This window comes from Zea mays, chromosome 8 (genome assembly GCF_902167145.1).
Source record: "Zea mays cultivar B73 chromosome 8, Zm-B73-REFERENCE-NAM-5.0, whole genome shotgun sequence".
In the NCBI taxonomy this organism is placed as follows: Eukaryota; Viridiplantae; Streptophyta; class Magnoliopsida; order Poales; family Poaceae; genus Zea; species Zea mays.
In genome coordinates this window covers 160,131,994-160,158,246 of record NC_050103.1, presented here as the reverse complement: position 1 = coordinate 160,158,246, position 26,253 = coordinate 160,131,994, and positions in this window count along the sequence as shown.

Genomic DNA, 26,253 nt, shown 5'->3' with positions numbered 1-26,253 from the left:
CTCTTGAGTATCCAAGAGATCATCCTTCTCATGAATGGCACTAATCAATTCATTTAATTTTTCTTTTTGTTGCATGTTTAGGTTGGCAAAAAGAGTACGCAAATTATCTTCCTCATCACTAGCATTATCATCGCTAGAGGACTCATATCTAGTGGAGGATTTGGATTTAACCTTCTTCTTTTTGCCATCCTTGGCCATGAGGCACTTGTGGCCGACATTGGGGAAGAGAAGTCCCTTGGTGACGGCGATGTTGGCGGCGTCCTCGTCGGAGAAGGAGTCAGTGGAGCTCTCGTCGGAGTCCCACTCCCGGCAAACATGGGCATCACTGCCCTTCTTCTTGTAGTATTTCTTCTTCTCCTTTCTTCTCCCCTTCTTGTTGTCGCCCCTGTCACTGGAAATAGGACATTTTGCTATAAAGTGACTGGGCTTACCACACTTGTAACAAACCTTCTTGGAGCGGGGCTTGTAATCTTTCCCCCTCCTTTGCTTGAGGATTTGGCGGAAGCTCTTGATGACGAGCGCCATTTCCTTGTTGTCGAGCTTGGAGGCGTCGATGGGTGTTCTACTCGATGTAGACTCCTCCTTCTTCTCCTCCGTCGCCTTAAATGCGACCGGTTGTGCTTCGGACGTGGAGGGACCGTCAAGCTCGTTGATCTTCTTTGAGCCTTTGATCATAAACTCAAAGCTCACAAAATTCCCGATTACTTCCTCGGGAGTCATTAGTGTATATCTAGGATTGCCACGAATTAATTGGACTTGAGTAGGGTTAAGAAAAATAAGTGATCTTAGAATAACCTTAACCATTTCGTGGTCATCCGATTTTTTGCTCCCGAGGTTGCGCACTTGATTCACCAAGGTTTTGAGCCGGTTGTACATGTCTTGTGGCTCCTCCCCTTGGCGAAGACGGAAGCGACCGAGCTCCCCCTCGATCGTCTCTCGCTTGGTGATCTTGGTTAGCTCATCTCCCTCGTGCGCGGTCTTGAGCACGTCCCAAACTTCCTTGGCGCTCTTTAATCCTTGCACCTTGTTGTACTCCTCTCTACTTAGAGAGGCGAGGAGTATAGTTGTGGCTTGGGAGTTGAAGTGCTCGATTTGGGCCACTTCGTCCTCATCATAATCTTCATCCCCTACGGATGGTACCTGTACACCAAACTCAACGACATCCCATATACTTTTGTGGTGTGAGGTTAGATGAAATCGCATTAAATCACTCCACCTTGCACAATCTTCACCATCAAAAGTTGGTGGTTTGCCTAATGGGACGGAAAGTAAAGGCGTATGTTTAGAAATGCGAGAATAGCGTAGGGGGATCTTACTAAACTTCTTGCGCTCATGGCGCTTAGAAGAGATGGACGGCGCGTCGGAGCCGGAGGTAGATGGCGATGAGGTGTCGGTCTCGTAGTAGACCACCTTCCTCATCTTCTTTTTATTGTCCCCACTCCGATGCGACTTGTGGGAAGAGGATTTCTTCTCCTTCCCCTTACCTTTGTTGCGGGACTCTTCCGATGAAGCCTTCCCGTGGCTTGTAGTGGGCTTGTCGCAGGTCTCCATCTCCTTCTTGGCGAGATCTCCCGACATCACTTCGAGCGGTTAGGCTCTAATGAAGCACCAGGCTCTGATACCAATTGAAAGTCGCCTAGAAGGGGGTGAATAGGGCGAATCTGAAATTTACAAACCTAATCACAACTACAAGTCGGGTTAGCGTTAGAAATATAATCGAGTCCGCGAGAGAGGGTGCAAAACAAATCGCAAGCGAACAAAGAGTGTGACACGCGGATTTGTTTTACCGAGGTTCGGTTCTTGCAAACCTACTCCCTGTTGAGGTGGTCACAAAGACCGGGTCTCTTTCAACCCTTTCCCTCTCTCAAACGGTCCCTCGGACCGAGTGAGCTTCTCTTCTCAAATCAATTTGGGAACCAAACTTCCCGCAAGGACCACCACACAATTGGTGTCTCTTGCCTTGTTTACAATTGAGATGATCACAAGAACAAATGAGAAAAAGAAGCAATCCAAGCACAAGAGCTCAAAAGAACACAACAAATCTCTCTCACTTAACACTAAAGCTTTTGTGGAATTGGGAGAGGATTTGATCACTTGGGTGTGTCTAGAATTGAATGCTAGAGCTCTTGTAAGTAGTTGGAAGGTGGAAAACTTGGATGACTTGAATGTGGGGTGGTTGGGGTATTTATAGCCCCAACCACGAAACTAGCCGTTTGGTGGAGGCTGCTGTCGCATGGCGCACCGGACAGTCTGTGCACCACCGGACACTGTCTGGTGCGCCAGCCACGTCACCAGGCTGTTGGGTTCCGACCGTTGGAGCTCTGACTTGTGGGCCCGCCTGGCTGTTCGGTGGTGCACCGGACAAGTCCTGTAGACTGTCCGGTGTGCCACCCGCGCGTGCTCTGCTCCTCTACGCGCGCTTGCGCGCATTTAATGCGTTGCATTCGACCGTTGGCGCGAAGTAGCCGTTGCTCCGCTGGCTCACCGGACAGTCCGGTGTGCACCGGACATGTCCAGTGAATTATAGCGGAGCGGAAATCCGAAGCTGGCGAGTTCAGAGCCGCTCTCCCCTGGGGCACTGGACACTGTCCGATGGTACACCGGACAGTCCGGTGAATTATAGCGGAGCGCCTCTGCGTTTTTCCCGAAGGTAAGGAGTTCAGCCTCGAGTGCCCTGGTACACCGGACAGTCCGGTGCGCCAGACCAGAGCATACTTCGGTTATCCCTTGCTCTCTTTGTTGAACCCTTTTCTTTGTCTTTTTATTGGCTTAGTGTGAACCTTTGGCACCTGTATAACTTATAAACTAGAGCAAACTAGTTAGTCCAATAATTTGTGTTGGGCAATTCAACCACCAAAATCAATTAGGAAATAGGTGTGAGCCTAATTCCCTTTCAGAGACCATTTCTTGGTCAAAAATCTGTTGGTGTTAGCCTTCGGTATTATTGAAATTGGTCGTTCATGGCTATTTTTGACTAAAATGGGTTGTGTGGCCATTTATCATCGACCGGAGGCTCGTACAATTCACCCCACATATGTTTCCTTGCCATAGGTCACATTCTTGGATTTCTGGTGTAGACCATTTCTTGGTCAAAAATCCGTACGTGTTAGCCTTCGGTATTATTGAAAATGGTCATTCATGGCTATTTTCGACACAAATGGGGGTTGTGTGGCCAATGATCATCGACCAGAGGCTCGTAAACCTCACCCCACATATGTTTCCTTGCCATAGATCACATTCTTTGATTTCTGGTGGAGACCATTTTTTGGTCAAAAATCCGAATGTGTTAGCCTTCGGTACTATTGAAAATGGTCGTTCATGGCTATTTTCGACAAAAATGGGGGTTGTGTGGCCATTGATATTCGACCAGAGGCTCATAGACCTCACTACACATATGTTTCCTTGCCATAGATCACATTCTTGGATTTATGGTGGAGACCATTTCTTGGTCAAAAATCTGTAGGTGTTAGTCTTAAGTGTCATTGAAAATGGTCGTTCATGGCTATTTTCGACAAAAATGGGGGTTGTGTGGCCATTGATCATCGACCAGAGGCTCGTACACCTCACCCCACATGTGTTTCCTTGCCATAGATCATATTCTTGGATTTCTGGTGGAGACCATTTCTTGGTCAAAAATCCGTAGGTGTTAGCCTTCGGTTTTATTGAAAATGGTCGTTCATGGCTATTTTCGACAAAAATGGGGGTTGTGTGGCCATTGATCATCAACCAGAGGCTCATACACCTCACCCCACATATGTTTCCTTTTCATAGATCACATTCTTGGATTTCTGGTGGAGACCATTTCTTGGTAAAAAATCTGTAGGTGTTAGCCTCTGGTATTATTGAAAATGGTCGTTCATGGCTATTTTCATCAAAAATGGGGGTTTTGTGGCCATTTATCATCGACCAGAGGCTCGTACACCTCACCCCACATATGTTTCCTTGCCATAGATCACATTCTTGGATTTCTGGTGGAGACCATTTCTTGGTCAAAAATTTGTATGTGTTAGCCTTCGGTATTATTGAAAATGGTCGTTCGTGGCTATTTTCGACAAAATGGGGGTTGTGTGGACATTGATCATCGACCAGAGGCTCGTACACCTCACCCCACATATGTTTCCTTGCCATAGATCACATTCTTGGATTTCTGGTGGAGACCATTTCTTGGGCAAAAATCCGAATGTGTTAGCCTTCGGTATTCTTGAAAATGGTCATTCATGGTTATTTTCGACAAAAATGGGGGTTGTGTGGCCATTGATCTTCGACCAGAGGCTCATACACCTCACTACACATATGTTTCCTTGCCATAGATCAAATTTTTGGATTTATGGTGGAGACCATTTCTTGGTCAAAAATCCATAGGTGTTAGCCTTTAGTGTCATTGAAAATGGTCGTTCATGGGGTTGTGTGGCCATTGATCATCGACCAGAGGCTCGTACACTTCACCCCACATATGTTTTCTTGCCATAAATCACATTCTTGGATTTCTGGTGGAGACCATTTCTTGGTCAAAAATCTGTTGGTGTTAGCTTTCGGTATTATTGAAAATGGTCGTTCATGGCTATTTTCGACTAAAATGGGGGTTGTGTGGCCATTTATTATCGACCAGAGGCTCATACACCTCACCCCACATATGTTTCCTTGCCATAGATCACATTCTTGGATATCTGGTGGAGACCATTTCTTGGTCAAAAATTCGTACGTGTTAGCCTTCGGTATTATTGAAAATGGTCATTCATGGTTATTTTCGACAAAAATGGGGGTCGTGTGGCCATTGATTATCGACCAAAGGCTCGTACACCTCACCCCACATATGTTTCCTTGCCATAGATCACATTCTTTGATTTCTGGTGGAGACCATTTCTTGGTCAAAAATCCGAATGTGTTAGCCTTCGGTACTATTGAAAATGGTCGTTCATGGCTATTTTCGACAAAAATGGGGGTTGTGTGGCCATTGATATTTGACAAGAGGCTCATACACCTCACTACACATATGTTTCCTAGCCATAGATCACATTCTTGGATTTATGGTGGAGACCATTTTTTGGTCAAAAATCCGTAGGTGTTTGCCTTCAGTGTCATTGAAAATGGTCGTTCATGGCTATTTTCGACAAAAATTAGGGTTGTGTGGCCATTGATCATCGACCAGAGGCTCGTACACCTCACCCCACATATGTTTCCTTGTCGTAGATCACATTCTTGGATTTCTGGTGGAGACCATTTCTTGGTCAATAATCCGTAGGTGTTAGCCTTCGGTATTATTGAAAATGGTCGTTCATGGCTATTTTCGACAAAAATGGGGGTTGTGTGGCCATTGATCATCGACCAGAGGCTCATACACCTCACCCCACATATGTTTCCTTGCCATAGATCACATTCTTGGATTTCTGATGGAGACCATTTCTTGGTCAAAAAACTGTAGGTGTTAGCCTCTAGTATTATTGAAAATGGTCGCTCAGGGCTATTTTCATCAAAAATGGGGGTTGTGTGGCCATTGATAATCGACTAGGGGCTCGTACACCTCACCCCACATATGTTTCCTTGCCATAGATCACATTCTTGGATTTCTGGTGGAGACCATTTCTTGGTCAAAAATTCGTACGTGTTAGCCTTCGGTATTATTGAAAATGGTCGTTGATGGCTATTTTCGGCAAAATGGGGGTTGTGTGGCCATTGATCATCGACTAGAGGCTCGTACACCTCACCCCACATATGTTTCCTTGCCATAGATCACATTCTTGGATTTCTGGTGGAGACCATTTCTTGGGCAAAAATCCGAATGTGTTAGCCTTTGGTATTTTTGAAAATGGTCATTCATGGCTATTTTCGACAAAAATGGGGGTTGTGTGGCCATTGATCTTCAACCAGAGGCTCATACACCTCACTACATATATGTTTCCTTGCCATAGATCACATTCTTGGATTTATGGTGGAGACAATTCTTGTCAGAAATCCATAGGTGTTAGCCTTTAGTGTCATTGAAAATGGTCGTTCATGGCTATTTTTGACAAAAATGGGGGTTGTGTGGCCATTGATCATCGACCAGAGGCTCGTACACTTCACCTCACATATGTTTTCTTGCCATAGATCACATTCTTGGATTTCTGGAGGAGACCATTTCTTGGTCAAAAATCTATTGGTGTTAGCCTTCGGTATTATTGAAAATGGTCGTTCATGGCTATTTTCTACTAAAATGGGGGTTGTGTGGCCATTTATCATCGACCAGAGGCTCGTACAATTCACCCCACATATGTTTCCTTGCCATATATCACATTCTTGGATTTCTGGTGGACACCATTTCTTGGTCAAAAATCCGTACGTGTTAGCCTTCGGTATTATTGAAAATGGTCATTCATGGCTATTTTCGACAAAAATGAGGGTTGTGTGGCCATTGATCTTCGACCAGAGGCTCATACACCTCACTACACTTATGTTTCCTTGCCATAGATCACATTCTTGGATTTAAGGTGGAGACCATTTCTTGGTCAAAAATCCATAGGTGTTAGCCTTCAGTGTCATTGAAAATGGTCGTTCATGGCTATTTTCGACAAAAATGGGGGTTGTGTGGCCATTGATCATCGACCAGAGGCTCGTACACTTCACCCCACATATGTTTTCTTGCCATAGATCACATTCTTGGATTTCTAGAGGAGACCATTTCTTGGTCAAAAATCTGTTGGTGTTAGCCTTCGGTATTATTGAAAATGGTCGTTCATGGCTATTTTCGACAAAAATGGGGGTTGTGTGGCCATTGATCATCGACCAGAGGCTCATACACCTCACCCCACATATGTTTCCTTGCCATAGATCACATTCTTGGATTTCTGGTGGAGACCATTTCTTGGTCAAAAAACTGTAGGTGTTAGCCTCTAGTATTATTGAAAATTGTCGCTCAGTGCTATTTTCATCAAAAATGGGGGTTGTGTGGCCATTGATAATCGACTAGGGGCTCGTACACCTCACCCCGCATATGTTTCCTTGCCATAGATCACATTCTTGGATTTCTGGTGGAGACCATTTCTTGGTCAAAAATTCGTACGTGTTAGCCTTCGGTATTATTGAAAATGGTCGTTGATGGCTATTTTCGGCAAAATGGGGGTTGTGTGGCCATTGATCATCAACTAGAGGCTCGTACACCTCACCCCACATATGTTTCCTTGCCATAGATCACATTCTTGGATTTCTGGTGGAGACCATTTCTTGGGCAAAAATCCGAATGTGTTAGCCTTTGGTATTTTTGAAAATGGTCATTCATGGCTATTTTCGACAAAAATGGGGGTTGTGTGGCCATTGATCTTCGACCAGAGGCTCATACACCTCACTACATATATGTTTCCTTGCCATAGATCACATTCTTGGATTTATGGTGGAGACCATTTCTTGGTCAGAAATCCATAGGTGTTAGCCTTTAGTGTCATTGAAAATGGTCGTTCATGGCTATTTTTGACAAAAATGGGGGTTGTGTGGCCATTGATCATCGACCAGAGGCTCGTACACTTCACCCCACATATGTTTTCTTGCCATAGATCACATTCTTGGATTTCAGGAGGAGACCATTTCTTGGTCAAAAATCTATTGGTGTTAGCCTTCGGTATTATTGAAAATGGTCGTTCATGGCTATTTTCTACTAAAATGGGGGTTGTGTGGCCATTTATCATCGACCAGAGGCTCGTACAATTCACCCCACATATGTTTCCTTGCCATAGATCACATTCTTGGATTTCTGGTGGAGACCATTTCTTGGTCAAAAATCTGTATGTGTTAGCCTTCGGTATTATTGAAAATGGTCATTCATGGCTATTTTCGACAAAAATGGGGGGTGTGTGGCCATTGATCTTCGACCAGAGGCTCATACACCTCACTACACTTATGTTTCCTTGCCATAGATCACATTCTTGGATTTAAGGTGGAGACCATTTCTTGGTCAAAAATCCATAGGTGTTAGCCTTCAGTGTTATTGAAAATGGTCGTTCATGGCTATTTTCGACAAAAATGGGGGTTGTGTGGCCATTGATCATTGACCAGAGGCTCGTACACTTCACCCCACATATGTTTTCTTGCCATAGATCACATTCTTGGATTTCTAGAGGAGACCATTTCTTGGTCAAAAATCTGTTGGTGTTAGCCTTCGGTATTATTGAAAATGGTCGTTCATGGCTATTTTTGACTAAAATGGGGGTTGTGTGGCCATTTAGCATCGACCAGAGGCTCGTACAATTCACCCCACATATGTTTCCTTGCCATAGATCACATTCTTGGATTTCTGATGGAGACCATTTCTTGGTCAAAAATCCGTACGTGTTAGCCTTCGGTATTATTGAAAATGGTCATTCATGGCTATTTTCGACACAAATGGGGGTTGTGTGGCCATTGATCTTAGACCAGAAGCTCATACACCTCACTACACATATGTTTCCTTGCCATAGATCACATTCTTGGATTTATGGTGGAGACCATTTCTTGGTCCAAAATCCATAGGTGTTAGCCTTCAGTGTCATTGAAAATGGTCGTTCATGGCTATTTTCGACAAAAATGGGGGTTGTGTGGCCATTGATCATCGACGAGAGGCTCGTACACTTCACCCCACATATTTTTTATTGCCATAGATCACAATCTTGGATTTCTCGTGGAGACCATTTGTTGGTCAAAAATTCGTAGGTGTTAGCCTTCAGTGTCATTGAAAATGGTCATTCATAGCTATTTTCGACAAAAATGGGGGTTGTGTCGCCATTGATCATCGACCAGAGGATCGTACACCTCACCCCACATAAGTTTCCTTGCCATAGATCACATTCTTGGATTTCTGGTGGAGACCATTTCTTGGTCAAAAATCCGTAGGTGTTAGCCTTCAGTATTATTGAAAATGGTCGTTCATGGCTATTTTCGACAAAAATGGGGGTTGTGTGGCAATTGATCATCGACCAAAGGCCCATACACCTCACCCCACAAATGTTTCCTTGCCATAGACCACATTCTTGGATTTCTGGTGGAGACCATTTCTTGGTCAAAAATCCATAGGTGTTAGCCTTCCGTGTCATTGAAAATGGTCGTTCATGGCTATTTTCGACAAAAATGGGGGTTGTGTGGCCATTGATCATCGACCAGAGGCTCGTACACTTCACCCCACATATGTTTTCTTGCTATAGATCACATTCTTGGATTTCTAGTGGAGACCATTTCTTGGTCAAAAATCTGTTGATGTTAGCCTTCGATATTATTGAAAATGGTCGTTCATGGCTATTTTCGACTAAAATGGGGGTTGTGTGGCCATTTATCATCGACCAGAGGCTCGTACACCTCACCCCACATATGTTTCCTTGCCATAGATCACATTCTTGGAATTATGGTGGAGACCATTTCTTGGTCAAAAATCCGTACGTGTTAGCCTTCGGTATTACTGAAAATGGTCATTTATGGCTATTTTCGACAAAAATGGGGGTTGTGTGGCCATTGATCATCGACCAGAGGCTCGTACACCTCACCCCACATGTGTTTCCTTGCCATAGATCACATTCTTGGATTTCTGGTGGTGACCATTTCTTGGTCAAAAATCCGTAGGTGTTAGCCTTCGGTATTATTGAAAATGGTCGTTCATGGCTATTTTTGACAAAATAGGGGTTGTGTGGCCATTGATCATCGACCAGAGGCTCGTACACCTCACCCACATATGTTTCCTTGCCGTAGATCACATTCTTGGATTTCTGGTTTACCCATTTCTTGGTCAAAATTCCGTACGTGTTAGCCTTCGGTATTTTTGAAAATGGTCGTTCATGGCTATTTTTGACAAAATAGTGGTTCTGTGGCCATTGATCATCGACCAGAGGCTCATACACCTCACCCCACATATGTTTCCTTGACATATATCACATTTTTGGATTTCTGGTGGAGACCATTTCTTGGGCAAAAATCCGAATGTGTTAGCCTTCGGTATTATTGAAAATGGTCATTCATGGCTATTTTCGACAAAAATGGGGGTTGTGTGGCCATTTATCTTCAACCAGAGGCTCATACACCTCACTACACATATGTTTTCTTGCCATAGATCACATTCTTGGATCTATGGTGGAGACCAGTTCTTGGTCAAAAATCCATAAGTGTTAGCCTTCAGTGTCATTGAAAATAGTCGTTCATGGCAAATTTTGACAAAAATGGGGGTTGTGTGGCCATTGATAATCGACTACGGGCTCGTACACCTCACCCCACATATGTTTCCTTGCCATAGATCACATTATTGGATTTCTGGTGATCATTTCTTGGTCAAAAATCCGTAGGTGTTAGCCTTCGATATTATTGAAAATGGCCGTTCATGGCTATTTTCGACAAAAATGGGGGTTGTGTGGCCATTTATCATCGACCAGAGGCTCGTACACCTCACCCCACATATGTTTCATTGTCATAGATCACAATCTTGTATTTTTCGTGGAGACCATTTCTGGGTCAAAAATTCGTACGTGTTAGCCTTCGGTATTATTGAAAATGGTCGTTCATGGATGTTTTCGACAAAAATGGGGGTTGTGTGGCCATTGATCATCGACCAGAGGCTCGTACACCTCACCCCACATATGTTTCCTTGCCATAGATCATATTCTTGGATTTCTGGTGGAGACGATTTCTTGGTCAAAAATCCGTAGGTGTTAGCCTTCGGAATTATTGAAAATGGTCGTTCATGGCTATTTTCGACAAAAATGGGGGTTGTGTGGCCATTGATCATCGACCAGAGGCTCGTACACCTCACCCCACATATGTTCCTTGCCATAGATCACATTCTTGGATTTCTGGTGGAGACCATTTCTTGGTCAAAAATCCGTAGGTGTTAGCCTTCGGTATTATTGTAAATGGTCGTTCATGGCTATTTTCGACAAAAATGGGGGTTGTGTGGCCATTGATCATCGACCAGAGGCTCATACACCTCACCCCACATATGTTTCCTTGTCATAGATCACATTCTTGGATTTCTGGTGGAGACCTTTTCTTGGTCAAAAATCCGTACGTGTTAGCCTTCGGTATTATTGAAAATGGTCATTCATGGCTATTTTCGACACAAATTGGGGTTGTGTGGCCATTGATCTTCGACCAGAGGCTCATACACCTCACTACACATATGTTTCCTTGCCATAGATCACATTCTTGGATTTATGGTGGAGACCATTTCTTCGTCAAAAATCCATAGGTGTTAGCCTTCAGTGTCATTGAAAATGGTCGTTCATGGCTATTTTCGACAAAAATGGGGGTTGTGTGGCCATTGATCATCGACCAGAGGCTCGTACACTTCACCCCACATATGTTTTCTTGCCATAGATCACAATCTTGGATTTCTCATGGAGACCATTTGTTGGTCAAAAATTCGTAGGTGTTAGCCTTCAGTGTCATTGAAAATGGTCATTCATGGCTATTTTCGACAAAAATGGGGGTTGTGTCGCCATTGATCATCGACCAGAGGCTCGTACACCTCACCCCACATAAGTTTCCTTGCCATAGATCACATTCTTGGATTTCTGGTGGAGACCATTTCTTGGTCAAAAATCCGTAGGTGTTAGCCTTCGATATTATTGAAAATGGTCATTCATGGTTATTTTCGACAAAAATGGGGGTTGTGTGGCAATTGATCATCGACCAAAGGCTCATACACCTCACCCCACATATGTTTCCTTGCCATAGACCACATTCTTGGATTTCTGGTGGAGAGCATTTCTTGGTTAAAAATCCATAGGTGTTAGCCTTCAGTGTCATTGAAAATGGCCGTTCATGGTTATTTTCGACAAAAATGGGGGTTGTGTGGCCATTGATCATCGACCAGAGGCTCGTACACTTCACCCCACATATGTTTTCTTGCTATAGATCACATTCTAGGATTTCTGGTGGAGACCATTTCTTGGTCAAAAATCTGTTGGTGTTAGCCTTTGGTATTATTGAAAATGGTCGTTCATGGCTATTTTCGACTAAAATGGGGGTGTGTGGCCATTTATCATCGACCAGAGGCTCGTACACCTCACCTCACATATGTTTCCTTGCCATAGATCACATTCTTGGATTTCTGGTGCAGACCATTTCTTGGTTAAAAATCCGTACGTGTTAGCCTTCGGTATTATTGAAAATGGTCATTTATGGCTATTTTCGACAAAAATGAGGGTTGTGTGGCCATTGATCATCGACCAGAGGCTCGTACACCTCACCCCACATATGTTTCCTTGCCATAGACCACATTCTTGGATTTCTGGTGGTGACCATTTCTTGGTCAAAAATCCGTAGGTGTTAGCCTTCGGTATTATTGAAAATGGTCGTTCATAGCTATTTTTGACAAAAATGGGGGTTGTGTGGCCATTGATCATCGACCAAAGGCTCATACACCTCACCCCTCATATGTTTCCTTGCCATAGACGACATTCTTGGATTTCTGGTGGAGACCATTTGTTGGTCAAAAATCCGTAGGTGTTAGCCTTCGGTATTATTGAAAATGGTCGTTCATGGCTATTTTCATCAAAAATGGGGGTTGTGTGGCCATTTATCATCAAACAGAGGCTTGTACACCTCACCCCACATATGTTTCCTTGCCATAGATCACATTCTTGGATTTCTGGTGGAGACCATTTCTTGGTCAAAAATTCGTACGTGTTAGCCTTCGATATTATTGAAAATGGTCGTTCATGGCTATTTTTGACAAAATGGGGGTTGTGTGGCCATTGATCATCGACCAGAGGCTCGTACACCTCACCCACATATGTTTCCTTGCCGTAGATCACATTCTTGGATTTCTGGTGGAGACCATTTCTTGGTCAAAAATACGTACGTGTTAGCCTTCGGTATTATTGAAAATGGTCGTTCATGGCTATTTTCGACAAAATAGAGGTTATGTGGCCATTGACGAGCTAATAATAATCGATACAATAGCTTAGTAGCTTGTGATGTTGAGAGTATTGCAATATTCTATAATAAGAAATTAGAGAGATACTTAGTAATTGTTAATGGCAGTGCTCGCACGTGTGGAATTGTGGGAGCAAGGGTCTTCTACGAGCTACCCAGACTGTCCAACCGACCATTTAAGAAGTATGAGACTAAAGAGTTGGTGTTCCATTCTAATATTCTCTATTTGTATAATGATTAGTGATACATATGGTGATTAATATAGGTGATTTGTGAAGCGTTTAGAGTGGTTAAACCACAAATTACACACTTGTTCTAGGTGTTGGCCTAGTGTTTAGTAAGGTTTGCATCTCTCTTACCCTTGATACTTGTGTGTGCCATGATTATATTAGAAGGTGTTATATAGTCTTGTGAGACCATATCGATCATATTTATAGTGTGGCTACCACCATGTACTAGAAGGAATAGGGTCTACAACGGGTTGACCGAAATCTCGATAATAAAGAAGATAGAGAACAGTCTGAGAGAGAATAATCCTGATGACCTACTTACATGTGAGAAAGGCTCAAGATTATCCATAAAATTACCTAGGTGAGAGCTTGTCCCTTACGATGGCATTCTTGCAAGGGGCTCCAACGAGGACGTCTTTGCAAGGGGCTCTAACAAAGACTAGTGGAAATCGTGAGCTTCTTGATACCTCGTTAAAAATACTAGAGAGAGATGTCGATGTATTAGTTAAGCTTCTACACTTTATTTATTACTTACCTAAGTTGTATGCTTGTTTTTTAGTTTAGTTTGTGTCGGCGTTTCGACCCCGGGGGGTCCCTGGACCGACGAGTAAATTGTCGCCACGTGTCCCAGCCCAGATGGGTCGGCGTGAGACGGAGCACGAAGGGGGGAAAGGAGACAGGCAAGAGGGGAAACCCGCGGCCTTCGTGTTGTCATGCGCCCAGGTCGGGTGTGCTTGCAGCAGGGGGTTACAAGCGTCCGCGTGGGAGAGAGCGAGGGACCTACGCGTCGGCCCGTTCTCCCGCGCGGCCAACCTCCTCGTACGAGAGCCCTGGACCTTCCTTTTATAGGCGTAAGGAGAGGGCCCAGGTGTACAATGGGGGATGTAGCAGTGTGCTAACGTGTCTAGCAGAGAGGAGCTAGAGCCCTAAGTACATGCCGTCGTGGCAGCCGGAGAGGTTTTGGCACCCTGTCCATGTGATGTCTTGGCCGTCGGAGGAGCGCTGGAGCCTTGCGGAAGGATAGCTGTCGGGGTTGTCGAGTCCTTGCTGACGTCTCCTTGCTTCCGTAAGGGGCTGAGAGCCGCCGTCGTCATAGAGCACGCGGGGCGCCATCATTATTTGTTTACCGGGGTGAGCCAGATGGGATGCCGGTCTTGTTCCCCGTAGCCTGAGCTAGCTAGGGGTAGGGTAATGATGGCCCCCTGTGACGTGGTCGGTCCGAGCCCTGGGTCGGGCGAGGCGGAGGCTCCTCCGAGGTCGAGGTCGAGTCTGTCTTCCGAGGTCGAGGTCGAGTCCGAGCCCCGGGTCGGGCGAGGCGGAGACCGTCGTCCGAGGCCAAGGCTGAGTCCGAGCCCTGGGCTCAGGCGAGGTGGAGTTCGTCGTCTTCCGAAGCCGATGCTGAGTCCGAGCCCTGGGGTCGGGCGAGGCGGAGTTCGTCGTCTTCCGGAGCCGAGGCTGAGTCCGAGCCCTGGGGTCGGGCGAGGTGGAGTTCGTCGTCTTCCGGAGTCGAGGCTGAGTCCGAGCCCTGGTGTCGGGCGAGGCGGAGTTCGTCGTCTTCCGGAGCCGAGGCTGAGTCCGAGCCCTGGGGTCGAGCGAGGCGGAGTTCGTCGTCTTCCGGAGCCGAGGCTGAGTTCGAGCCCTGGGGTCGGGCGAGGCGGAGCTTCCTATGGCGCCCGAGGTCGGACTTAGCTACTGTCAGCCTCACTCTGTCGAGTGACACAGCAGTCGGAGCGATGCAGGCGGCGCTGTCTTCTTGTCAGGTCGGTCAGTGGAGCGGCGAAGTGACTGCGGTCACTTCGGCTCTGTCGACCGAAGAGCGCGCGTCAGGATAAGGTGTCAAGCCATCCTTGCATTAAATGCTCCTGCGATATGGTCGGTTGGTGTGGCGATCTGGCCAAGGTTGCTTCTCTGCGAAGACTGGGCCTCGGGCGAGCCGAAGGTGTGTCCATCGCTTTGAGGAGGCCCTCGGGCGAGACGTGAATCCTCCGGGGTCGGCTGCCCTTGCCCGAGGCGGGGCTCGGGCGAGGCGAGATCGTGTCCCTTGAGTGGACTGAGCCTTGACTTAATCGCACCCATCAGGCCTTTGCAGCTTTGTGCTGATGGGGGTTACCAGCTGAGATTAGGAGTCTTGGGGGTACCCCTAATTATGGTCCTCGACAGTAGCCCCCGAGCCTCGAAGGGAGTGTTGATACTCGCTTGGAGGCTTTTGTCGCACTTTTTTGCAAGGGGACCGGCCATTCTCGGTTGCGTTTCGTTCCGGTGGGTGCACGCGAGCGCACCCGCCGGGTGTAGCCCCCGAGGCCTCGGAGGAGTGATTTTACTCCTTCGAGGTCTTAGCGTGTTTTGTGATGCTTCGGCCGGTCTGGTTGTTCCCTCATGCGAACTGGCCGTAGCCCAGGTGCATAGTTGAGTCCCAAGTTCTCGGGCTGGTATGTTGACGCTGTCAACGGTTTGGCCGGAGCCGGGTTTGCGAGAGCAGCCCCCGAGCCTCCGCACAGAGCGAGAGGACGGTCAAGGACAGACTCGGCTTTTTTACATACGCCCCTGCGTCGCCTTTCCGCAAGGAGGAGGGGGGAAAGCGCCATGTTGCCCTCGGAGGGCGCCGAACATGGTGTCTCCAGTGAGTTGCTAACGGGTAATCCGAGTGGACGCCCGTGCCCCATTCGTTAGGGGTCAGCTAGTGGCCCAGAGGCGCGCTCCAAAAGTACATGCGGGTGATTTGCCGGACTCGGTCCCCTTTTGGCGGGGTCCGAGGGCTCGATGCCTCCCTCTGGTGGGATTCCGTTACAAGATCGTTCCCGTCGGTCTCGGAAATGTCCTAGGGTACCTCGGGAGCGTAGCCCGAGCCTTGGTTATGTATCGAACGTACCCAGGGTCATCCCTCGCTCTGCATGCTCTGAGGCAGCTGTCAGAACCCTTCGGGGGCCAGCCTACGAACCCCTGATCAGTAGTGGGCGCGGAGCCCGAGTGGCCTGAGGCGGCCATTGAACCCTTCCGAGGGGCCAGCCTTCGAACCTCTGACCAGTAGTGGGCGCGGAGCCCGAGTGCTCTGAGGCGGCTATTGAACCCTTCCGAGGGGCCAGCCTTCGAACCTCTAATCAGTAGGGGGGCTCGGGGCCCGCTTCCTTCACGGAGAAGGATCCCTTTCGGAGTATCCCCTTTCCTGGTCCCTGTGGCAAGAGAGAGAAAGAGGAAGTGGAAAAGGATATGAAATCGAGTGACGTGGCGCACCTTTTTTGACGCGGTCATCATGGCGGAGGTGAAGCGTCGCCTGCTTCGCCTGCCAAAGGTGATGCATGTCCTGCCACAGAGTTAATGCGATGGGACGAGTGGCTCGCGGGGCGGCCGTTGTGCGTGCGCGAGCCGTTCGAGGAACGGAACACGGGCGCGTCGTCTTCATGTCGTGGGAGAGGGTTCTCTCGCTGTCCCAGGAGGGGACGTGAGCTTGCTGACGACTTGACTGCCGCTTCCGCCCGCCTGCCACCGCCATTACTGTCGGCCCACTTCTGGCCGTATCGACTGTCGCGCCTTCTCCCGCGGCTGACTGACCCGTGACCGATGTGCTCGGTTGGCACTGTCGGGTCATGCGCAGGGTCGCCTCGAGTCGCGGCACTGGTTCCGCAGTCGAGAAGGCGCGGTACTGGCGCGAGTGGCGGTGCAGTTTCTTGCACGTAGTAACCGGCGCGCCGGTTACATGACGTGTGGGCCTGGTCCTCCATGTTGGACGTGTCAAAGTTGAAAGGGTGCGCCCCCTTGGTGCGGTTGCATGCCGCCTGCATGGCGGTCCGCTCTTTCACCCGCTGGTCTGGGCGAAAGTGGAGAAGCGCTTGTAACCGTTGGGCAGTTACGCGCACCACGCGCGGCGGTTTGGCTTCTTCTGCCCTAGGCCAGCTTGCATGACGCGTGGGACCTAGCCCCCGTGTCGTAGGGGGAAGACCTTGGAGCGTGTTGGAGAAGACTCAGTCCACGACGGCTGAGGACGCAAGTGGGGAGAGTTGCCTTTAAAAGGAGGGTGACCCCCTTGGAAGGCAACCATGTCTTCGCACTCCCCTCATGCATCGCGTCTTTCCACCTTCCAAGCCCCCGGATGGGGAGCGCCCGCGGTTCTTCCGCCTTGTCGTCGTTGTAGGAACGCAACTTCGCGGAAGTTGGTACCTTTCAGCCATCGTTCGGCTTCAAGGATTTTCATCAGGCAGCCCGGCTGCTTCCCCTCGCCGGTGGTCACCCAAGACGGTGACCATCAGTTCCAGGGTGGGGAGAAGCAAGCCGGGCTGCGGCCTCTGCCCCTCCCTCAGCTTCAAGGATGTTCATCATCAGTGTTGGGGAGGGGAGTGCGCCGAGTTGGGGCTGGTCTCCGCGCGGGCAGCGGCCCGCTCCTTCCCTCAGTGATCGGGGGGAAGGGCGTTCGCCGTTCGTGGCGCTGGCAGCTGCCGCGTGTCCGGCTCTCCGGCCTGAGCGGCTTTGGCGCTGCTTCCAGTGTCACCTCCCACCAAGGCAGCTGGAAGAGGTTTCTCCGCCGACGAGATAGTCGGCGCCACCCGCGGACTGACCTCCAACTCCACGGCCTTCTGCATGTCCTCGCCCCTTGGGCGGGGACGCGGGCGAGGGCCTTGTCACAGCAGCGTCTGCCCTGAGGTCATCGCTGCTGTTGTTTGGCCGCCCGGGGCGGAGGTCGTTGTCGCTGCTGCCGGAGCGGGCGTCGGCGAGACATCCGTCAGCGTTCTGTTGCTCCGCATGCCCTCCAACGTGGGGGGTTGTTCATACCTGCGGAGGTGGAACCGGAGTTCCGTTTGTAATGGCACCTTGAGTGCCGGTGTTTGTTCATTGTGGCTGTCGGGGCCTGAACATGTATGTATTTTTGGCATGAAGCCATGTTTTTTCCTCATTTCGAGCGCTAGGACTCGCCTGTCGGCTAACTGAACCGCTTCACCAAGTGTGAGTTGCCTCGTGCGAATGTGACGAGTGAGGTATCCGTATCCCAGAGGCGTAGGAGTACCTCGGCTCGGTCGGCCTTGCCGCCCGAGGCTTCTCTTGCTTAGTTAAAGGAACCCTCGGCTGTGCTACGGTGAGCCGGAGCCGGAGGCAGCGGTGTCAGTGTGGACAGAGGCAGAGTTGGCTCGAAAAGAAGACTTCGTCGGCCGGAGCCTGGCCGGGCCGTCCACTGGCAGGACCGGCGCCGGAGTCGAGTTGCCGAGGCCATGAGCCGGGCTGATGTCCACGGGGGACAGCTGGCTGAGGCTTCGGGGCGGCCAGCCGAGCCGTCTGCTCGGGCCGGATTCCTGGAGGAGACCCTGGCGGCGATAGCCCAGGCATGGTGCTAGCGTCGTCCTACGAAGCGGAAATCCTTCGCCCGTGTTGCCGTCCGAGGCTCGGTCGGACTTCGCCGAAGGTAGGGTTGACGCCGAGGGTGCTGCTGCTCCCCCTTCGTCAAGGTCCGAGCCTGCAGGATCGATTCATCTTGTAGTGTGCGTATGTTTTCTGCGGCCGCCGAAGCCCAAACATATCGTCGTTGCGTTGTAAAGCTACGTTTCTTTTTCCCTTGTTTCGAGTATCAGGACTTATTTGTCGGTAACAGAATTGTTTGTCCGAGCGAGAGTTACTTTTCGCGGAAGGTGACGAGTGAGGTATCCGTATCCCGGAGGCGTAGGACTCCCTCGGCTCGGTCGGCCTTACCGCTTACGTGTACTCTTTACTCGTCCGTAGGATTCTGCTATCGATGTAACCGAGAAAACCCGAAAAACCGTTTCGCAGAAAGGTTTCCGAGCATTAAGACTTGTTCGGTCAGCGGAATCGCTTATCCGAGCGTGAGTTACTTATCGCAGAAGGTGGCGAGTGAGGTATCCGTATCCCGGAGGCGTAGGAGTCCCTCGGCTCGGTCGGCCTTGGCTGCTTACGTGTACTCCGTCGTTTTCAGGATCCCACTTTCGAAGTAGTCAAAAAGCATGAAGACGTTCTGGCAGAAAGACTTTTTCCGAGGAAAATTTTGATGCAGAGGGGGTGCCCCCCTTCTAGCCCCCGAGGGAGGGTCGGGCTATGCCGAGGCAAGGCTGACCCTGCCTTGATGGTTAGACTTTGTATGTGAACGAGGTGTACGAACGGCTTGAAAACATCTTAAGGGTAGAAGCGACGTAGCTGTTGGATGTTCCAAGCGTTGTTGTAGACCTCACCTTGACTGTTGGCCAGCTTGTATGTCCCGGGCTTCAGAACCTTGGCGATGACGAACGGCCCTTCCCAGGGAGGCGTGAGCTTGTGCCGCCCTCGGGCGTCTTGTCACAGCCGAAGCACCAAGTTGCCCACCTGGAGGTCTCGGGACCGAACCCCTCGGGCGTGGTAGCGTCGCAGGGACTACTGATATCGCGCCGAGTGTAGTAAGGCCATGTCCCGAGCCTCTTCCAGCTGGTCCAGTGAGTCTTCTCGATTGGTCTGGTTGCTTTGGTCGTCGTAGGCCCTCGCCCTCGGGGAACTGTATTCTAAGTCTGTGGGCAAGATGGCCTCGACCCCATAGACTAGAAAGAACGGTGTGAAGCCTGTGGCTCGGCTCGGCATTGTCCTCAGACTCCAGACCATCGAGGGGAGTTCATTCAGCCATCGCTTGCCGAACTTGTTGAGGTCGTTGTAGATCCGTGGCTTGAGTCCTTGCAGAATCATGCCATTGGCACGCTCTACTTGCCCATTCGTCATGGGGTGAGCCACGGTGGCCCAGTCCACCCGGATGTGGTGGTCTTCGCAGAAGTCCAGAAACTTTCTGCCGGTGAACTGGGTGTCGTTGTCGGTGATGATGGAGTTCGGGACCCCAAAGCGATGGATGATGTTGGTGAAGAACACCACCGCCTGTTCGGACCTGATGCTATTTAGGGGTCGGACCTCGATCCACTTGGAGAATTTGTCGATGGTGACCAGCAGGTGCGTGTAGCCCCCGGGTGCCTTCTGCAAGGGACCGACGAGGTCCAGACCCCACACAGCAAACGGCCAGGTGATGGGTATTGTCTGCAGAGCCTGAGCGGGCAGGTGCGTCTGCCTTGCGTAGAATTGACACCCTTGGCAGGTGCGGACAATTCTAGTGGCGTCGGCCACCGCGGTCGGCCAGTAGAAACCTTGTCGGAAAGCGTTTCCAACAAGGGCTCGAGGTGTTGCATGATGACCGCAAGCCCCCGAGTGTATTTCTTGTAAGAGCTCCTGGCCTTCGGCGATGGATATGCATCGCTGGAGGATGCCTGAGGGGCTGCGGTGGTAGAGCTCCTTCCCGTCCCCCAGCAAGACGAACGACTTGGCGCGCCGCGCCAGTCGCCGAGCTTCGGCTCGGTCGAGGGGCAGCTCTCCTTGGTGGAGATATTGCAGGTATGGGGTCTGCCAGTCTCGATTAGGCGGGACCCCATTCCGCTCTTCCTCGACGCGCAGTGCCTCGCCCTCAGGGGCCGAGGGTGCCTCGGGCTGAGCCGAGGGTGCCTCGGGCTAGGCCGAGGCCTTCTCGGGCTCGGGCGTGTCGTCGGTCTTGACTGAGGGTTGATGTAGGTCTCGAGAAAAGACGTCCGAGGGAACCGTTGTCCGCCCCGAGGCTATCTTAGCCAGCTCGTTCACAGTCTCGTTGTATCGTCGGGCGATGTGGTTGAGCTCGAGCCCGTAGAACTTGTCCTCCAGGCGCCGAACCTCATCGCAGTAGGCTTCCATCTTCGGGTCGCGGCAGTAGGAGTTCTTCATGACTTGGTCGATGACAAGCTACGAGTCACCGCGAGCGTCGAGGCGTCGGATTCCTAGCTCGATGGCGATGCGCAACCCGTTGACCAGAGCCTCGTACTCGGCCACATTGTTGGACGCTGGGAAATGGAGGCGCAACACGTAGCGGAGGTGCTTCCCGAGGGGCGAGATGAAGAGAAGGCCCGCGCCTGCCCCTGTTTTCATCAGCGACCCGTTGAAAAACATGGTCCAGAGTTTCGGTTGGATCGGAGCTGCTGGAAGTTGGGTGTCGACCCATTCAGCCACAAAGTCCGCTAAGACTTGGGACTTGATGGCATTCCGAGGGGCGAACGAGATTGTCTCGCCCATGATTTCCACCGCCCACTTTGCAATCCTACCCGAGGCCTCTCAGCACTGGATGATCTCCCCCAAGGGGAAGGATGACACCACAGTCGCCGGATGAGACTCAAAGTAGTGTCGCAACTTCCGCCGCGTTAGAATCACTGCGTACTGCAGCTTCTGGATCTGTGGGTAGCGGATCTTGGTCTCGGACAGTACCTCACTGATGAAGTAGACCGGCCTCTGGACGGGCAATGCATGCCCCTCTTCTTGTCTCTCAACCACGATCGCGGTGCTGACCACCTGAGTGGTAGCGGCGACGTAGATCAAGAGGGCTTCTCCGGCAACGGGGGGCACCAAGATGGGCACGTTCATAAGGAGCGCCTTCAGGTTCTCGAGGGCTTCCTCGGCCTCGGGGGTCCAAGTGAAGCACTCGGTCTTTCTTAAGAGGCGGTACAGAGGTAGGCCTCTTTCGCCGAGGCGCGAGATGAAGCGGCTCAGAGCCGCAAGACATCCCATGACCCTTTGTACGCCTTTTAAGTCCTTGATGGGCCCCATGTTGGCGATGGCCGCGATTTTCTCCGGGTTGGCCTCGATGCCCCGCTCGGAGACGATGAACCCCAAGAGCATGCCTCGGAGGACTCCGAAGACACACTTCTCGGGATTGAGTTTTACGCCTTTCGCCTTGAGACACTGGAATGTCGTTTCAAGGTCGGAGGCTTTCTTCGTCTTGACTACGATGTCATCGACGTAAGCCTCGACCGTTCGACCAATGTGTTCGCCGAACACATGGTTCATGCACCTTTGGTATGTCGCACCCGCATTCCTCAAACCAAACGACATAGTAACGTAGCAGTACATGCCAAAAGGTGTGATGAAAGAAGTCGCGAGCTGGTCGGACTCTTTCATCCTGATTTGGTGATACCCTTAGTAGGCATCGAGGAAAGACAGGGTTTCGCACCCAGCAGTGGAATCCACGATTTGATCGATGCGAGGCAGAGGGTTGGGAACCTTCGGACATGCTTTGTTTAGACCAGTGTAGTCTACACACATCCGCCATTTCCCTCCTTTCTTTCTCACAAGCACAGGGTTGGCAAGCCATTCGGGATGGAATACCTCTTTGATGAACCCTGCAGCCATCAGCTTGTGGATCTCCTCGCCTATGGCTCTGCGCTTTTCTTCGTCGAATCGGCGCAGAGGCTGCTTCACGGGTCGGGCTCTAGCTCGAATATCCAGCGAGTGCTCGGCGACATCCCTCGGTATGCCAGGCATGTCCGAGGGACTCCACACAAAGACTTCGGCGTTTGCGCGGAGAAAGACGATGAGCACTGCTTCCTATTTGGGGTCGAGCTCGGAGCCGATCCGGATCTGCTTGGAGGTGTCGTTGCTGGGGTTGAGAGGGACAGACTTAACCGTCTCTGCTGGCTCGAAGTTGCCAGCATGGCGCTTCATGTTTGGCGCCTCCTTGGAGAGGCTCTCCAGGTCGGCGATGAGGGCCTCGGATTCGGCGAGGGCCTCGGCGTACTCCACGCACTCCACGTCGCATTCGTACGTGTGTCGCTACGTGGGGCCGATGGTGATGACCCCGTTGGGGCCCAGCATCTTGAGCTTGAGGTAGGTGTAGTTGGGGACGGCCATGAACTTGGCGTAGCACGGCCTCCCCAGCACCGCGTGGTAGGTTCCTCGGAACCCGACCACCTCGAACGTGAGGGTTTCCCTTCGGAAGTTGGAGGGAGTCCCGAAGCAGACGGGCAGATCGAGTTGTCCGAGGGGCTGGACGCGTTTCCCGGGGATGATCCCGTGAAAAGGCGCCTTACCTGCCCGGACCGAGGACAGATCGATCCGCAGGAGCCCGAGGGTCTCGGCGTAGATGATGTTGAGGCTGCTGCCTCCGTCCATGAGGACCTTGGTGAGCCTGACGTTGCCGATGACGGGGTCGACAACGAGCAGATATTTCCCCGGGCTCGGCACACGGTCGGGATGGTCGCCCTGGTCGAAGGTGATGGGCTTGTCGGACCAGTCTAGGTAGACTAGCGCAGCCACCTTTACCGAGCAGACCTCCCGACGCTCTTGCTTGCGGTGCCGAGCCGAGGCGTTCGCCACTGGCCCACCGTAGATCATGAAGCAGTCGTGGACCTCGGGGAACTCCTCTGCTTTGTGATCCTCCTTCTTGTCGTTGTTGTGGGCCCTGCCACCTTCCGCAGTTGGCCCGGCCTTGTGAAAGTGGCGCCGAAGCATGACGCACTCCTCAAGGGTGTGCTTGACGGGCCCCTGATGATAGGGGCACGGCTCCTTGAGCATCTTGTCGAAGAGGTTGGCGCCTCCGGGAGGTTTCCGAGGGTTCTTGTACTCAGCGGCGGCGACAAGGTCCGCGTCGGCGGCGTCGCGTTTCGCTTGCGACTTCTTCTTGCCTTTCTTCTTGGTGCCGCGCTGAGTGAACGCCTCGGGGACATCTTCCGGCTGGCGGCCCTGAGGCTGCTTGTCCTTCCGGAAGATGGCCTCAACCGCCTCCTGGCCAGAGGCGAACTTGGTGAAGATGTCCATCAGCTCGCTCGCCCTGGTGGGAGTCTTGCGGCCCAGCTTGCTCACCAGGTCGCGGCAGGTGGTGCCGGCGAGGAACGCGCCGATGACATCCGAGTCGGTGACGTTGGGCAGCTCGGTGCGCTGCTTCGAGAATCGCTAGATGTAGTCCCGGAGAGACTCTCCCGGCTGCTGGCGGCAGCTTCAGAGATCCCAGGAGTTCCCAGGGCGCACGTACGTGCCCTGGAAGTTGTCAGCGAAGGCTTGGACCAGGTCGTCCCAGTTGGAGATCTGCCCCGGAGGCAGGTGCTTCAGCCAGGCTCGAGCGGTGTCGGAGAGGAACGGGGGGAGGTTGTGGATGATGAGGTTGTCATCGTCCGTTCCACCCAGCTGGCAGGCCAGTCGGTAGTCCGCGAGCCACAGTTCCGGCTTCGTCTCCCCCGAGTACTTTGTGATGGTAGTCGGGGTTCGGAACTGGGTCGGGAACGGCGCCGTCGTATGGCCCGGCTGAAAGCCTGCGGACCGGGTGGTTCGGGCGAGGGACTCCAATCCTCCCCGCTGTCGTAGTGTCCCCCGCGCCTGGGGTGGTAGCCTCGGCGCACCCTCTCGTCGAGGTGGGCTCGACGGTTGCGGTGGTGGTGCTCGTTGCCGAGGCGACCCGGGGCCGCAGGCGCTGTGTTGCACGTGCGCCCGGTGTGGACCGAGGCTTCCCGCACGAATCGGGAAGTCACGGCGCGATGCTCCGAGGGATACCCCTGCCTTCGGGAGGCAGAGCTTTCGGCCCGTCAGACCGCGGCATCCTCCAGGAGATTCTTGAGCTCTCCCTGGATACGCCGCCCTTCGGTGGTCGATGGTTCCGGCATCGCGCGGAGTAGTATTGCTGCCGTAGCCAGGTTCTGGCCGACCCCACTGGAAGCCGGTGGCGGCCTTGCCCTGACGTCGTCGGCAATGCGGAGCTGGATGCCCTGGGGCAGATGACGCGCTTCTCCGGCCGGAGCTCGGTCTGCCCATTCCTTCCCGATGTTCCGCCGGAGCTGCTCAAGTGTTCCTACTCCCTCGTCGAGCCTGGCCTGCACCTCGCAGATTTGCTCGAGTTGTGCGTCCTGACCCCCCGCAGGGACTAGGACCACAGCTAGCTCCCGAAGGATGTCAACGCGAGGCGCAGGCCTAGGGGGATAGCCGTTTTCTGGCATACCAAGATGGTTGCCTTCATCGGGACCCCCTAGATCGACGTGGAACTATTCACGACTTGGGCCGCAGTCTTCGTCGCCGAAGCTGCGGCTACCATCGGAACAATCGGAGAGGCAGCAGTCGCATGCGGTCATGAAATCCTGCATGGCACTGGGGTTACCGAGCCCAGAGAAATCCCAACAAAAGTCGGGCTCGTTATCTTCCTCGGAACCCGAGGGTCCGTAGGTCGAGACGGTCGTCAGCCGGTCCCAGGGTGACCGCATATGATACCCTGGAGGGTTTGAACATGCCTTTATAAAAGCGTCCACCAAAGCGGGGTCGCTCGGTGGGTCGCAGCTGGATCTAAAAGGCACGAGATGGGAACCGGTCGGTACCTCTTGGTCGACGGGCGGTGACGAAGTCGCGTCAGGGGCGGACTGCACCGTCGTCTCAGGTACGAGGGTGACGCCGAGCAAGTCCGTCGCGAGCGTGCTGGCGTCGTCCGTCTGCTTGGAGTTGGCGTGTTGCAGGGAAACGGCGCTCGTCTTCGTCTCAGACGCAAGGTCGAAGCCCGACGTGTCCCCCGTTGGGGCGCCGACGCTGTCGACTCGCTCGACAGCCGACGAGGTGCCGCCTCCTGCTTGGCCATGGTTGCCCCGCCTCCTCCTCCGTCGGCGGGGGAGGCGACGGGACAAACCCAAGTGTTGTTCTTCCGCCACGTGGGGAAGCCATCATTGATTCCGCCGCCGGCGGGCGGGCTGTCGGTCGCCATTGTCGCTGTCGCACGGCGGAGGAAGGAGTATCATGTCGTAGCCGCCGTCGAGGGACATGAACTCAAGACTCCCGAAACAAAGAATCGTCCCGGGTTGGAAAGGTTGCTGGAGTCTACCCATCTGGAGCTTGATGGGAAGCTGTTCGTCAACACGCAGCAGGCCCCTACCTGACGCGCCAACTATCAGTGTTTCGACCCCGGGGGTCCCTAGACCGACGAGTAAATTGTCGCCGCGTGTCCCAGCCCAGATGGGTCGGCGCGAGACGGAGCACGAAGGGGGGAAAGGAGACAGACAAGAGGGGAAACCCGCGGCCTTCGTGTTGTCCTGCGCCCAGGTCGGGTGCGCTTGCAATAGGGGGTTACAAGCGTCCGCGTGGGAGAGAGCGAGGGACCTACGCGTCGGCCCGTTCTCCCGCGCGGCCAACCTCCTCGTACGAGAGCCCTGGACCTTCCTTTTATAGGCATAAGGAGAGGGCCCAGGTGTACAATGGGGGATGTAGCAGTGTGCTAACGTGTCTAGCAGAGAGGAGCTAGAGCCCTAAGTACATGCCGTCGTGGCAGCCGGAGAGGTTTTGGCACCCTGTCCATGTGATGTCGTGGCCGTCGGAGGAGCGCTGGAGCCTTGCGGAAGGACAGCTGTCGGGGCTGTCGAGTCCTTGCTGACATCTCCTTGCTTCTGTAAGGGGC